Source organism: Canis lupus, chromosome 38 (genome assembly GCF_048164855.1).
Source record: "Canis lupus baileyi chromosome 38, mCanLup2.hap1, whole genome shotgun sequence".
Lineage (NCBI taxonomy): Eukaryota > Metazoa > Chordata > Mammalia > Carnivora > Canidae > Canis > Canis lupus.
The window spans coordinates 19951505-19968767 of NC_132875.1; the positions used below are offsets into that span (position 1 = coordinate 19951505).

Here is a 17263-nt window from a genome sequence, read left to right on the forward strand (position 1 = left end):
TTCCCTCCTATCACCAAGCATCCTCAGCCTGTCATCTGCTTCCATATGGCCTCAAACTTCATCCAAGTGTTAAACTGCTCTCACTAATGTCACACTTTCCCAATTGTGAAACCTAACGGAAACTATTTCTTAGGTCTTACATTACGTAATGTTTCTATACAGTTTACAAATATGAACTATCTTCTTAAAGTGCACTTCTCTTGATTTCAGAATATAATTTATTTTTCTTTTTCTCTGGTTATTTCTCTTGATCACTTTTATTGAGTCTTGATTTTAGTTTGCTTTTTCTCTCTAATTTGTCACCAGTCCTGAGGACTTTAAGACTTTTTCTCTTTTTATTTTGTACATTTTCTGTAGGTAACCTTAACACTTCCTAAAAACTTATACTAAAACAGCCTTTCCCAAGTCACATATCAATTCCTCCACATTTTCCTTTTTTTTTTTTTTTTTTTTTTTTTTTTACCTAAGAGAATGACATCCTTAGTCATCAATTGCCCTGGTTGAGAATCTTAAATTCATTCAATCTCTTTTAGGGTATATATATTTTATATTCACATATCATAAAAATTGTTATAATGAATAATATATGCAGGAATTCTTTAACATATCTAATTCAAGTTTTTGATCATTAAATTCACATGAGTACTTAAGATGCTCTAAATAATGTACATCCATAGAAACAAATTTAATTTCTTCCCTATATTTATTGTTATGTAATAATTGTTAATAATTTACTTAAATGCTAGCATACAGATGCAAAGGATAGAACAAAAATAGATTCGAAGAAAAATAATAGCAGAACTACATAAACAAAGCTTTTAATGTTAATCCAAATCTCTATTATAATAAAAAAAAATCATGCAAATGTTCCTCTTGATATAGACTTAGAGAAGAAAAGCCCAATTTTGGCTTGGCAGGTATAATTCAAATATTAAAATCCAGTCTTTATTCTTCTGTAGAGAAAAACTCTTTGTGAGAGATGTTTTGGCATGCCATACAAAATGGAACCCAACTGTAGCACAAAATGTAAGTTTTAAAGGACTTTTATCATCAAAATCTGTATTCTGTTTCCAAAAAAAGTAACAACCCTTTGCTATAGGTTATCTTTGAATTCCTAATAGTTTGAAATAATCCAAGACAGAGAGACTAATAATAAAAAAGTCATCAATAAAATCATGTGTTTCATTGTGAATGTATTTAATATAAGTACAAATTTTAAAAGTAATCATGTAAGTTACCTTATTGTATCCTTCTTGTATGCCTGACGATTTAGTCTCCCTGGTACCAGCATCTCTACCTGAATGTGTTTCTTTTCTTCATTCTATCTCAAGAACAAAATTTGAAGATCTATAAGAGATAGTTTGCCTCAAAGGAGTTTCTCAACAATATAGATCTCATGAATCACATTCTCTAAACAGATGATGCCGTATTTCCCCAGGAAGCATACAAACACTTTAAAAGTATATTATGGTATTGGTATTACCTTGAAGACACTTTGGGCAAAGACACAGTTAGGCTTTGGTAGTGAGTGAGGATAGACAATATGGAAATATTTCCTGCAGTAAATGCAGAATCCATTTTTAGAAGTTCACTGACAGTAGAGTAGAGAGTAGTTTCAGGAAGAGGCAATTGAAATTGGGACCCTAGGAAGAGACTATTGAAATCACAGCAATGGAAATGGAAAAACATTATTTAGAAATATTCTTAGGAGATAGCAATGTGGAGACTTTACAAAGTAAAATCTGGAGGTGCAAGGAAGAGAGGAATCAAAAATGATTCACAGCCTCTTTTCCAGCTGGAAGCAGAGTGAGTTAGCTAAAAGAAGAATCTAGCTGTGCCAGGTCCTCTGAAGTTAGAAACAACTTAATTTTGTAGAAGTAAAGGACAAGCTCATGAGAAGTTTGCTCGGAAGGTGATTATAAAAAAAAAAAAAAAAAAAAGGAAAAAACTTACATGACAAGGAAAAGATAAGCACTACCCTCAGGAATATAGGTAAATGTTCTGAAACGAATCAGATGGCTAGAATAACAGTTTAGGAAATCTAGCAACTTTGGTGTACTTGTGGAAACCACATCAACATTTGTCATCAGGGTGAGGGTACGCTAGTGTGAACTGAAAGGTATAAAAATGGCTGCAGCACTTTAGTTTTGCCAGATACTCAATGTACTCAATGACACTTTGTTAAGCTCAGCAAAGCTTCAGTTAACATGCTGAGCATTGTGAAATCGTTAAGTTGCATGGAGTTATCCAAACTTGAAGTTGGCAAATGAACTGATCACATGTGGCTATGGGAAAATCTGTTAAAAGAAAATTACTCTGAAAATTATGTGTGCCACCCAAGACTTTCCCAGTAAACTAATAGAAAAATCTAATTTATTTTTTTTTTAGTTTATGTTTTTATTGGAGTTCAATTTGCCAACATATAGCATAACACCCAGTGCTCATCCCGCCAAGTGCCCCCCCTCAGTGCCCATCACCCAGTCACCCCAACTCCCCACCCACCTCCCCTACCACTACCCCTTGTTTATTTCTCAGAGTTAGGTGTCTCTCGTGTTTTGTCACCCTCACTGATATTTTCATTCATTATCTCTCCTTTCCTTTTATTCCCTTTCACTAATTTTTATATTCCCCAAATGAATGAGACCATATAATGTTTGTCCTTTTCTTTTTTCTTTTTTTTTTTTTTTTTTTAATGTTTGTCCTTTTCTGATTGACTTATTTCACTCAGCATAATACCCTCCAGGTCCATCCACGTCGAAGCAAAAGGTGGCTATTTGTTGTTTCTTTATTTATTTTATCTATAAAATTCCCAAAATGTTTTATTGATCTGAAATTATTAATATGCTAATTAATAAAATTAATGTAATTATTTTAATGTTATATTGCATTGGTAGCCTAAGACACATAATTATTTAGTAACATTATGGCTTCAATTAAATTAAGCAGTTTATTTCACTAATTAAAATTATTTTCACTAATATTCTCAGAAGATATTACTTTGTAAAGCATTTGGTGACTAACAATTGTGTACTATGGAAATAGCTTCTATACTTTTTTATTTTCGATTAGATTTGAAATTCTATTACATAAGTCTTACAATAAAATAATTTGCATTCCTTCCTTAGGAATTAGCTTCTTGACAAAGAGATATTTCTCTTTCACAGGTTGCTTTAAAGGTTTTAAAAATATCTGTTTTACCTTTTAAAAAAATCCTTTACCTATACAGCAAAGATCTGAGAGTGTTTAACTATGCAAATGCAAAGGACAAATCACTGAACATCAGCAAGCAGTCATTCTAGAGAATAATAAAATAAACAAATAAGACTCCTAGGTTAATAAAAATGTCACATGCTATTAAATTTGATGGCAGTGTAGATAAAAAGTACAGATGATCAATTTCTGTTTTTGTCTTAAACCTCATTATTGTTTATTAAAGTGTCAAATCAACATGATTCTTGTTTGCTTTGCATGCACCTCATGAGTTATTGATAATTTTAAAATGTGTTAAAGGACTGGGCCTGTTACCTAATTTTCTTATCATATATTAATAAAAAAGATACAATATTCAGGTAATTTTTGGTGATCTGACTCTACTAACATTTCACCCTCTTAACATGTCGATGTGGCTTTGCTAGAACTGAACCTATGTTTTAAGAATGGGAGAAGTCAGAGGGGCTCTGAGTGAGATGAAATCCTAGATACCAAAAAGGTGGCAAGAGCCATGTATGGGCCATCTTGAGCAAATTACTTCAATCAGAGCTACACCCAGATCTTCAACAAATTCCTACCTATGGTGTGATTCCATTTTTTGGCCAAGAAAGGACAGAGCTTCATTTCTCGATATGTTGAGAGGTAGCCTCAAGAGAGACTCAGAGAAAGCATTTTTTTCTGACTGTGGGAAGAGTAAAGGCCTTATTCAAGTTGTGAAATCAGTGATTGGGGTAAACTTACCTAAATATAATAGAGCACAAAATTTCTAAATGATGCGGTGGAATTATTTTCTCATATCCTTGGATAGAAGGTGCTTATCATATAAAGGCATTATCACTGAAGCAAATCAACAATGAATTTCCCCCATGATTTCCAAACCACTAGACTCAGTCGAACAACAGCATAAGAACTTGGAAGCAGATGTTCAGCAAGAAAAGTCCATTGTACACAGTATAATGCATCTCTATCAGAGAACAGTCATTTGAACTGTCCCCCAAAACTGCGTTGTAGACATAATTGCAGAACCTGGTGTTTTAAAAAATTATACCTCTTCTAGAAGGAAAGAGAGATAATAATATAATTAATCAGTCAACTCAAAATAGATTATTGAGCACTTAGCCTGTGCCATCCACCCTCCAAGGTTCTAGGGAGACACTGTTGAATGAAACTGGCAAAAACCCTTATCTGTCCACATGGAGCTTATATTCTAGTGGGTGTAAACAAAAAGTAAAATTCTTAAGTAAGTAAATTACATAATAAACTGTGATAAGTGTCTTGGAAAAAAATTAAAATAGATCAAGAACACTTATGTAAAGTAGAGCACACTGAAGTAATATTGGAATGGTGAAGAAAAACAGGTAAGAGAAATGGCTATATGAATATAGGGAGGAATACCTCTCCAATTCAAGGGTTCAGCCAGTGAAAAATCCATGTGGTAAAAGAATGTTGCAATGTTTATGGAACCCCTCAAAGAAATTGGAATAACTAGAGTAGAATAAAAAAAACTACAGAGTTAACATGGAACTAGGTTATGTCGAGCCCAGTGGGTCATTATGAAGCTTTTGGCTTCTACTCTGAGAAAAATAGGATTCACTGAAGGAATCTAAGAAGAGACTGGTATGACCTAAATTAGCTATTAATAGGATCACTCTGAATGATTTGTTGAAAACAGTCTCTATGGCAACAACAGTGGAAGAAAGGTAAACAGTAGGTTATTGAAGCAATATAGAGTAGAGGTGATGGTAACTCAGACCATAGTGCTAGCTATGCAGATAATGGGAGATAATCAGATTCTAGCACTTTTGAAGATAGAGCAAGGAGGATTTTCTGATGAATTAATTAGAATTATGGGAGAAAGAGAAATCAGTTATGATCACACTGTTTGGCTGATAAGGATAAAATTATCAGTAGCTGAGATGCTGAAAATTGTGAGCAAGGGATTTGGAAAGAGATATGGAGGAAAAAGAGACTTTCAATTTGACATGTTAAGTCTAGAGTGTCTATTAGACATTTGAGTGGAAATACCAGGACTGGATTTGCCTGGAGAAATGTGGGCTGAAGCCAATTGTAAAGCCTATCAACCTAATAATCTGGGTGAGATCACCAACACAGTGATTGCAGATTAAAGTAGAAAAGTATAGAGTTGAACACTCTACTGTTAAGAAGTCTGGGGAAAGAAAATGCTGGTTTTCTTTCTAGGTTTCCAAGAAGAGTCACTTACATACCATGCTAAATGATAGCTATCAGTGGTTTGAGTAAGATTATTGAGAGTTCACCATTCATAATTTTATAGCCATGTGGTCATAGTGACCTCAGAAAGGCCATTTTCAGAGGAGTGTTTAGAAAAACCTCAAGAGAATATTAAAAAAAAAAAAAAAACAACGGGAGAATATCTGGAGACAGACTCGATGGCTCTTCAGGAGCTTTGCTGCAAAAGGGAGCGAACAAATGAATCAATAACTTGGGAATAAATGTAAAGTGTTTTTTTTTCCCTTATAGTAGAAAAGAAAATATAGTACTTGTGTTCTGACTCATATGATCAAGTAGAGAAGGAAAAATGATGGAGAAAAAAGGAAGAATTAATTTAGTTAACTTCTTTGACTGGGTATAACAGGCTGAGACTTATTCACAAGTAAAGGGATAACTTTGCATAGAAGCAGGAACTGTTCAACTATAGTAATAAGGAAAGGTAAGTGGGTTATTTGGTAAGGTGACTAATGGAAGCACTCTTATAATTGCTTCAATTTTCTCCTTGAAGTTGGAAGCAAGGCCATCTGTTCAGAGTAATGATTGGGGAGTGATGTCAAATGTTTTAGAAGAGAAGAGTCAATTAAGAGAGAGGAAGAGTGAATGGATTAGAGACATAGGCCATGATTTCTTTGCAATGTCAGTGGTTCTGAGGTTAGAATTTGTCTTTGCTGTAGCAAGAACAATATTGATGATTTTACAAGTGATTGGTATTGAGATCAAGAAAGAATGAATTTATGGGGTCACATAGTAAGTGGGTGAGTCAGAATTCAATCTCATGTAATAGTGTTTGCCCTCTTCAGTTTGAATTCTATAGAAGAAATATTAACCTCCAAATGTACTGTCTAAACGAGGCAAGAGCATACTGCAAAGCAAATCTGACCTCTTGAGCATAAAATTATTTTAGTACTGATTTCCCTTTCTAAGGAGTCACAAGCTCTGGAGGGAGATTCTAAGAAGTTCATCCCACCAGAAGATACCACTACCCAGCCAATAGAAATCTTAGACACTTGATAGGCCCTATCTGGGAGAATAAAAGAATTATGAAAGTTTAAACTCAGAATTTACTATGCCTGCCAACATAATGATACTGTTTTTTTTTTTTTTTTTTTTTTTTTTTTTTTTTTTTTTTTTGTATTTGATCCTCCAAATTTCAAACTACTCAGATATTCCTAAATGTTTTTTTGTGAGGCAGAACAGCACTTACTGGTTGTGCTAATGTAAGACCAAATGACAGGAACTAGTGCTCCAGAAGGGGGAACTAGAGCATTTCAATTTAAGAAAGACAGATGTCAAGCCAGGAAACAATCACCCAAAAATTAATTTAGAAACGATTTTTTCCCTAATTCTTGGAAAGAAATCTCACCCTTAGGAGAAGAAAAGATGAACAAGATGGGTGTACTTCTAAGATTGAAGTATCTAGATTACACAAATCAATATGTATTCTCTCTACATATTTTTTTCTTATTTCTTCCCCCTTACTGTATAGAACAAGATACTGAGTTAGGAGACTGAGTTTTCTTGGATTGGCTCTTGTCAAATGAAGAAATAAGAGAGTGCCAGAGAAATGGTGAATAATTCCAAGATCCTCTCACTTTGCTTTCACTCACTTTTTAATAAATAATTATAAACTATTTTATCACAAGAACCAGATATTGAAGTATTTTAAGGAAACAGTTGAAGAATTGGTGCTTCTCTCTAACTCTTACAAAGGGTAGAGTCAATTGACTTCACAGGACCAGAGAACACACAGTTAACATGTAATCTGAAGATGTATGTTGGAGAACTCAGAAAAATAGTGTAGAGATAACAATTCACCAAATTTTAAAAGTAGAGGTTCCATCTAGGTTTACTAATCTCTCAAAGAAGCAGGAAAGACTCCAATTTAGGGTTATACTCAGTTCTGTGAATTATTCAAACATCTTCTTTTTCTTTCTTTTATATTTCCATGCATTTTTGAGCATTTCTTACTCATGATCATCTAAATTAAGGAATAACATGGGAAAGAGAAAAAGATTCAAGTACAACAGTTCTGTTATTGCTAATAGTTCCATTAATAACTTTCTGATTTAGAAGTTTTCTGAATAGTAATTATTACCCCAGGGTACTGAATAATTTTTAGTAACCTAAGAATAGAAATGTAGTCATTAAAGTGACCTAACATAATATGGCATATAATATAAGGTTTTAGAATTCATATTTGTGATTATCTGACCTTGGCTGCAAAATGATTGTCAAAGCAAATGTCAACTTTTGTACAAAGAGTTTCTCAGGGCAGACTCATGCTAAGTGGTAAGACTCAAGCCCACCAAGTATCTAGAAAAAAAAGAAGCTTTGGCAAAGTAATGTTCAGAGTTGTAGCTGAGCATGTTGTAAGTTTAACTTGAACAATGAACCAGATACAATTTTATCCTGATCAAGAATATCAGGATGTAAAACTACTAGCATTAGAGATATTGCCAAATTCTGAATTTCAAAGTAATTTAATAATGAAATACCATTCTCTTTTAATGAACACTCATATATATTCCGGATAAAGGAACTCTTTATTATGAGGTCTGTGCTGATGGACAGGAAGAGTATAGAAGGGAAGAATGGGGAAACCATTATAAAAAAAAAACTAAGATTTATTTAGTGGATGGTATCACTCTGATGTATTATTTTCTTTTTTTGATGACGTTTTAATGCTGAACTCAATATTCTTGCTTTCAAGAGAGAATAAGCGGGGCACCTGGATGGCTCAGTGGTTGAAAGTCTTCCTTCGGTTCAGGTGGTAATCCTGGGGTCCTGAGATGAAGTCCTACATCATCCTTCTTCTCCCTCTTCCTAAATCTTTGCCTCTCTCTCTGTGTCTCTCATGAATAAATAAACAAAATCTTTAAAAAAGAGAGAGAGAGAGAGAGAATAAGCAAAGCGAATGAAAGTATGTAACAGTAATAGTTAATTATTGGACTAAACTGGCTGTTAGCATTTAATTCATTCCCCTTTCACTGTTCCATTCCAATGACTTCCATTCATAGAACAACCAAATTAATCAACCTTAATCTATCTTGGGTATGCGGAACAATTGGTACAGATTCTGTGTTTTGCATTTTGAATTCTTAACAAAGAAATGGGCCTCTTTTCTTTTATATTTTCCAAGGCCATTTTATAAGTTAAAAGCACATAATCTGGTTTGTTTACAGAAGATAAAAAATGCCATGTGTAACATAAATTTCCCAAATTGTTGAAATAATGTAAGTGTTACTTTAAGTCCCAAGAAATGTATATAATGAGTGATGCATGTTTTTAGGACAAACAAAAACAAACAACAACAACAAAAAAAGAATTTTATTGATAAATTCCTGATTTCCAACTTCCATTACATTTTAAAATCATGTGAGCCATATATATTTTGGAGAAATTGTAGGTAACATAATGGAAAAACAGAGTAATTGGTTCTTCCTGATTTTACAACATGCTCAGCATAATTTTATTACTAAAGGATTAACTAAATATTATTACTAAGAAATTATTTTAGCACAATATGACTGGAGCTATTCTAATGTTTTAACAATTTGTTAATTTGAAATAGGTTAAGATCTACAAGGATTTGCAAAAGCAACAACAACAAAAAGATGTTCTTATGTGCATCTTTCACTCAGCTTCCTCCAGTGGCATACCTTAATAAGGAAATAGATGTTAGTACAATCCTATTAACTTACATACAGATCTTATTTGTTTCAACAGCATTTACATGCATTGGTTTTCATTTGTTTGGGGTTTGGTTTGGTTTTGATGTATAGTTCCATAAAATTTCTCACATGTATAAGTTTGAGTAACCACTAGCACAAACAAGACACAGAACTGTTGTATCCCCACAAAGAAACTTCCTGTGTTACCCCTAATGGTTGTATCCTGCTCCCAGACCTAAATGCCAATATGTTCTCTATCATTATAATTTTGTCACTGAGAAAACTATAGATGATGTGGAAATTTAGGATTGACTCTTCAGCACAATTCTCTTAAGATCAATCTTCTTTGCTAAATTATTCATTCCTTTTTCTTGATGGATAACACCATGTTATCTTTATCTTCTCATCCAATGAGTGGTATTTGTATTTTTTTCAAGTTTGGGGTTATTACAAGTTAAACAGCCATGAAAATTCCCTGAAAATGTTGTGTGTGAATATACCTGGGAGTGTGATTTTAGAGTCCTAGGCTTCTCATAGAACCCTAACTTGTTTCAAGAGTAGCTACACTATTTCAATCTCTACCAACAATGTATAGAAAGTCCAGTTTCTCTATATCTTCACCAGCAGTTGATATTGTCACAATTTTTATTTTAACTATTCTAAAAGGTATCTAATGATATACCATTGTGATTTTAATTTACATTTCCTGAATGGCTAATAATAATGAACACCAATCCATGTCTTTGCCATCTTTTTTTTTTTTTTTTAAGATTTTATTTATTTAATCATGAGAGATCCACAGAGAGAGGGAGAGAGGCACAGGCAGAGGGAGAAGCAGGCTCCATGCAGGGAGCCCAACGCCGGACTCAATCCCGGGTCCCCAGGATCTGGCCCTGGGCTGAAGGTGGCGCTAAACCGCTGAGCCACCGGGCTGCCCACCACCTACCTGTATGCTCTTTAGACAATTCTCTGTTCATTTTGCCATTTTCTAAATGAATTGCTTGCTTTCCTTCCATTGAGTTTTGAGAGTGTTTTGGGCTGAATCGTGTTCCCTCAAAATTCAAACATTGTGCCTCAGAATGTGACTGTATTTGGGGATAGGGTCTTTACAGAGGTAATTAAATTAAAATGATCCAGTTAGCATAAGCCTTAACCTAATATGACTTATGTCTTTACAAGAGGAAACATGAACCCAGAATATATAAAAGGAAGACTGCGTAAAGACACAGATAGAGGACAACCATCTGTAAGTCAAGGTGAAAGGTCTCAGAAGAAGCCAGACCTACTGACAGCTCGCTCTTGGTCTTCTCAGCCTCCAGAATCTGAAGAAATAAACTCTTGTTGTTTAAGGCTTCCATTCCATGGTACTTTGTTATGGCAGCCTTAGCAAACAAATACAGAGAATTACTAATATACTCTGAAGGCAAATCATTTGTCAGATATGTGATTTTCAAATGGTTTCCTCCAGGCTCTGTCTCATCTTTTAATTCACATAGCATGCTCTTTACAAAGAACAAAAGCTTTTCTGTTCATGTCTTTTGCCCATTTACATGAACACTGTATGTTCTCATTCATTTGGGGAATATAAATAATAGTGAAAGGGAATAGAAGGGAAGGGAGAAGAGATGGGTGGGAAATACCAGAAAGGGAGACAGAACATAAAGACTCCTAACTCTGGGAAATGAACTGGGGGTGGTGGAAGGGGAGGAGGGCGGGGGGTGGGGGTGAATGGGTGACGGGTGCTGAGGGGGGCACTTGACGGGATGAGCACTGGGTGTTATTCTGTATGTTGGCAAATTGAACACCACTAAAAAATAAATTTATTATTTAAAAAAAGCTTTTAGTTTTGAGCAAGTCAATTTATATATTTAAATTATTTTTGATCATGCCTTTGGTGTCATGAGTAAGAACATTTCATTTTGCCATTAAGTAACAATGGTTTTCTCTTACGTTTTCTTCTGCATTTGTATTGTTTTGCTTTATGCATTTTAGTGACCTTTGAATAACAGGTGAAATTTAGGTTGAGTTTTATGTATCCTTTTTTATAAATATTCAATATCATTTGTTGAAAAGACCATATTTATGCCACTTAATTGCTTTTGCACATTTGCCTAAAATCAATTGACTATTTTGCATGTCTCAGTTTCTTGCTTCTTTATTTTATTCTCTTGATCCATTTGTCTATTGCCCAGCCAATACTGTTCTCTCAGTAATGTGGCTAAGATTAAGTCTTAAAGTCAGGTATCATAGCTCTTCAGAATATATTTTTCTTTTTAAAAATCATTTTGGTTCTTTTAGTTTATTTTATGAAATATGGAACTTATTTACATCTACAAAGATTTGTGTTGGGACTTTAGTAAGAATTGTTTGAATTTCTAGATCAGGGATGCCTGGGTGCCTGGGTGGCTCTGTGGTGGAGCATCTGCCTTCAGCTCAGGGCATGATCTGGGGTACTGGGATGAAGTCCCACATCGGGTTCCCTGCATGGAGCCTGCTTCTCCCTCTCCCTGTGTCTCTGCCTCTCTCTCTGTATCTCTCATGAATAAATGAGTAAAATCTTTTTAAAATTAAACTATCAATTTGAAGAGAATTGATATTGTTGCTCCTTTGAATTTTCTAATTCAGAAGTATGGCATGTTTCTTCACTCATTTAGATTTTTTGGGTTTCTTTCATTAGTTTTTGGTAGTTTTTGACATTTAGATACTCTGTGATTTGTTATATGTATCATATTGCATATTATTTGGAGTAATGACAAATGATACTGTGTTCTTAAATTTAGTTTTCCTACATACTTTGTTAGTATATAGAAAATCATTTGCTTTTATACATTGACCATATATTCTGCAACTTTGTCTAATTTACTAATTTGTCTAGCACTCTAGAATTGGCCTTTGGTAGATTCATTAGTATATTCTATGTAGATATTCACATCGCCTGCACATAGAAGTAAAGTATCCTTTTTCTCTGCAGTCTTTTACATGTTTTCTTATTTTCTCATTGCTCTGGCAATGTGAAAGTCAGTGCCATAAATTTTTCTCTCAGCACTGCTTTGGCTTTATTTAATAAATTTCAATATGTTGTATTTTCACTGCTGTTCAGTACAATATATTCTTTTGGTTTTCTTAAACATTTTCTTTAATTATTTAGAGGTATTTTTAATTAAAATATTTTTAAATAGAGTTGTTTTATATTTCTGTTGTTGATTATTGATTGAAACTCAATTATTTTGTTCTTACAAATATATTTAAATTTAGTTATGTCTTTTTGGTGAATTAACCAGTTTATCTTTCTGTCCTTATGTAATTACCTCATCTGTGATAGTTTACTTTGTTCTGAAGTTTGCTTTCTCTGGTACTAATTTAACCATTTTAGTTTTATTTTGAGTTATCATTTATTTATAATTTATTTTTAATATTTATTATTAATTATTGTTTGTTCTTATTTTTGCTAGAAAACAAGGCTCAATAGCAAAACTAGGGTTTACTACAGCAAAAGAAAACAGGATACAAACAAGAGAAGAAAGATTTATATTAGTGGAAATACAGAGAAATCAAGAGTAAACTTCTTGATTTTCCCCAACCAGGTAACACAGGATGCACTTTTCACTCTAACAGTGAACCACAGGAACATATGTGAAATGTCCCTCTCAAGGGAAACCCACTTGAGTATCATGTCTGAGCATTGACAGAAAGCTGATCATGTAGCCATTTTACCTGCATGGACAACCACAGGGAATGAAACTCAGGACTCCAGCAGTGACATCAGGTACATACAATCAATCTGCCATTCTCCCACTGGAAGCATTATTCTCTTATAGGTAATGTGCCATTAGTGTCTGGAAGATTGTAAGCTTTCTTCTTTGACTTTAGTTTTCACAATTTTGACTCTGATGCATCTGGGTGTAAATTCTCAGGGTTTATCCTGTACAGAGTTCATTCACCTTTTTGAATTTTTGTAGGTTTTTGTCTTTCATCAATTTAAAAAAGTTTTAGATATTACTTCTTTAAATATATTTTCAGTTTGATATTTTTGTTTCCTCTCCTGGTACTCATCAGACATGAATGTAAAAATGTTGTGTGTCATAAGTTCCTGAGTCTTGGTTCATTTTATCAATCTTTTTTTTTAGATTAGATAATTTGTAATAATGTATATTCAAATTCCCTGTTTTTTTTTTCTCTGTCATATCCATTTTCTATTGAACTCTCCCATGAAGATATTTATTTGGTTATTGTATTTTTCACTTACAATGCTTTCACTTGGTTCTCCTTTATATCTTAGTTTTTTTTTTCATAGTACTTTACATGTTTGAATATCTCTTGAGGTTTTTTTATTGCTTGTTGAAATAATTTTAGCTTAAATGCTTTAGAATTTTGGTCAAATAATTTCAACATCTGTAATATTTTAATGTTGATGACTATTTTAGCCTCCACATTTCAGTTGAGATTGTCATGGTTCTTGGTATGTTGAATCAGAGTTCTGTCAATAGTCTTCACAGGGGAAAGGTGCCTCCTTCTTACTGCAAAGGTGGTGTTAAAAGTCAGAGATTGTCCACAGGCAAGAAAGTGAAGAAAATATACTACCTTTTGCTGTTTGGATGGGAAGGGAGTTGAAAGACAAGGTTCCACTCACTGGCCCTGCCACTATGGCACCCATACATATGGGGGAGGGTGACATGGTATTTTTAGTGGTGTTTACTTTTAGCATTAGTATGTATAAATACAGGGTTGTTGTAAAGTGGCATCACCTCTTTTCTGGGTCCTTTGGATGGAGAAAGAACTTTCATTTGGGTCTGTTTTTTTGTTTGTGTCTGTTGGAATTTATGGGTGTGCATTTTTCTGATGCTCAGGTTGGAATATTTAGAGAGGCATGAAAAATACTCCCAGGGACCAAACCTCTAGCTCATTCCTTGAGTCTTAAACCAGACCTAACTTAGCCTAGTCTTCTTTCTTTTTCTTGATCTCTCAGCATCTCCTTATGAGTAATTTATGGGTTCTGTCTAGGGGGTTTGTGTGTGTGATTAGAGGGAGGAGTAAGATAAAATGTGTTTATCTTATTTGGAATTTGAAGTCTCTTATGTTGACTGAGGCAAAGAAATTTTTCTCAGACAGTATGTACCAAGTAACTTTGGAAAAGGTCATTTCATTTTATAATTGTTTTTATTAATTCTAATAATATTAAAACAAACTTAATTTTTAGTCACTTTAAATATATATTTTTATATAAGCATCTGCATTTACAGAAGTGATTTTAGAGTGTATGTTAAAAAGAAATAAAATATTATATATTAAATAAAAATATATGTATAGATTTTCAGGTTGACTAAATACAAAAAGAAAAAAAGTAGTATTCAGCTTTCTTGTCATATATAAATTAGCATTTATAGATTTTTTTTCCTTTTCCATCTGGCTAAGCCATATTTTACCCTGCTTCAGGGAATTTTCAAGGCATTACATCTTCTTATTTCTGACTACCTAAATTTGAAATAATTTTTTTTCTTGCTTAACTTTGGATAATTATTGTGAGACTACATGCTGAAAGCAACCCAAGTGTAAATTACTTTATATTCTCTTGGGTAATGAACAAAAAAATATTGACCCCCCAAGTTTACTTTTCTTGTCTCTCTAGGGGATAGCACATTAATCAGCATTTATATCATCTCAGCCACCATTCTGTCAAAAGATGAGAAAATTGAAGCAAATTTACTCATTTACTCAGGGCATAAGTAACCATTTTCTATATTGATATTGCCACCTAACTCTTCATACTAGAACTTCAAATGGTAGATGTGGAAAGGGTGCTTAAAAAATGGTAACCAAAGTAAAGAGACAATGTGTAGTGAAATTTTCAGTATTACATAATACATGACCATAATAGCTGTATTTAAAATTTGAGTTTTTAAGGAAATTCTTATGAAGCAGTCTGGAATACTAAACTATCATTTTAACATAATCTATTTCTATTTTTTCTCCATTGTTTTCTGTGTGCACCCAGAACACTTAAGCTGCTCCATCATCACTAGTGCCATTATCCAACTGATAACAACAGACTGATACAACACCATTTCCTAATAAAGATCAGGTAAGGAAAAATAGAGATCTGCAATTTTTAAATAGTTATTAAGATAATATGATCACTAGGCATTATACAAGTATATATTCAAGTAAGAGTATTGTTGTCTTTGTTTTGTTTTTGATATTCCTACTTGTCAAGTTTCCTTTGTTTTTAACCAAGAAATAGTCTTAATTCTATCATTTTTCCGGAAAAGCAACGTCTCTTCCAGTTTGGTTTGTATACTGTTATAGACAAAGAGCAGACATTATGTTTTCTCTAATCTCTTGCAATATATAGCCTGCTGCAATATAAGTTAAAGACATTCTGGGATCCCTGGGTGGCGCAGCGGTTTGGCGCCTGCCTTTGGCCCAGGGCGCGATCCTGGAGACCCGGGATCGAGTCCCACATCGGGCTTCCAGTGCATGGAGCCTGCTTCTCCCTCTGCCTGTGTCTCTGCCTCTCTCTCTTTCTCTCTGTGACTATCATAAATAAATAAAAATTAAAAAAAAAAAGAAGTTAAAGACATTCTATATTTCTAACATAATTATCACATTTTTAAAAATTGCATAATTTTCTAATTTCCACAAAAGGTTTTTGTTTTTGATGTTATGCTGAATTCACAAGACTAAGTAGTTCTATCTTAATAATATATTTTATATCACAAAGATTAGAAATTTCAAATTTTAAGACATCTTAACCTATCACCCTGACCAGCTCCAGTCTCTGAGGCAATTAAAGTGAACATTGTAGTTGATTTCTTAAATTTAATGCATTCTAATTTATTGTAAAAAAGAATTTAGAGTACCTCTTTTTTGGTTGGACCTTGGTGATTATAGATGAATTGTGGTTACCCGATGTCTCTGGACAGGGTTGTTTTTTGTTTGTTTGTTGTTTTCCTCTGTTTTATGGGGAATATAGGTCTAAGGTTATTCTTTAATGGCATTCTTCTGTCAGTAGAGACTTGTCCAGGAATAGACACATAGTCTAACCTGGTGCACGAGACATGGAAAACTTCTTTCAGTACCATAAGAGTAATATTATCTGATGATAGTACTAATAATAGTACTATTATCTGAGGTTTGTGTCTCCTCCAAATTTATATTTTAAAATGCTAACCCCAAGGTGGTAGTATTGAGTTGGGCCACTGGAAGGTGATTGTATTTATAAAAGGTTCAGGAGCTTGCCTCCTCCTTTTCCTATGTAAAGACAAAGCAAAAAGGCGCCATTTATTAACTAAGAAGTGAGCTTTCACTACACTATGAATATGCCAGAGCCTTGATCTCGAACTTCCCAGCCTTCAGAACTGTGAGAAATAAATTTCTGTTGTTTGTAATCCACTCAGTTTATGATATTTTGTTATAGCAGCCTGAATGGACTAAAACAAATATATTGCCTTAAAAACTGTGAATGAGAACATTTTACCCATCTGAGACTCACAAATATCCTATAATTAGGAAAGGAATGAGTCTTAGCATGAAGCCTACACTGTGGGTGGCAGAATGAAATGATCGCAAGAACTGGAATCCCTAACCATGTTGCTTAGCTGTAACATTGACCAGCTGTAGAGCCAGTCATCACTCCATATTTTCTCTTTGGTGAGACAAAATAAACTCAATTATTAAGATAATTTTTGTTATTTTCCTTTTTCATTTAGTTAAAATAATCCGACTGATTCAGAAGTTAACAACTTCAGAACAGATATAGCAGGAAACAACTTGAGAACACATGCTAGTACATAAAAGTGTGACAGATTGAAAATATCAAATTTTCAAATTCATAGTATTGATATTTGTGAAATGCTATCTATGGGATATAAAAAGTAGAGGATACAGATGCCCAAGGAGAACTGTGAAAAGCTAAAGAAGATAAATTGAGGTGAAAAGCAGAAAAAAAGTCAGGATTAGATGAAAACTAAAGAACTGCTAGGAGTTGAGGATTGGTTGAGAATATGCTGAATATAGAAAACAGTAGATTAAAATATAAAGATGGAAAAATCATCATAAGAAATTGATCCTAGCACTATGAATGGCTACCGATGGCATGAACAGTTTAGAATGGATTTTATATTTTCCCCAAATTA

At 33.6% G+C, this 17263-nt stretch overlaps 1 long non-coding RNA gene across 4 annotated transcripts in view; it reads left to right on the forward strand.

The window, feature by feature from the left end:
* The first annotated feature begins 957 nt into the window (after window positions 1–957).
* Window positions 958–17263, forward strand: part of LOC140626826 (uncharacterized) — a 79437-nt gene continuing 63131 nt past the window's right edge. For 2 of the 4 annotated variants that reach the window (XR_012025826.1, XR_012025825.1), the window contains exons 1-3: window positions 958–1026; window positions 12716–12897; window positions 15124–15210. This is a non-coding gene — a long non-coding RNA (uncharacterized lncRNA). Of the gene's footprint in view, window positions 1027–6944; window positions 7028–12715; window positions 12898–15123; window positions 15211–16637; window positions 16789–17263 lie in introns of those variants that run through there. The other 2 variants (XR_012025828.1, XR_012025827.1) reach the window with 2 other exon arrangements.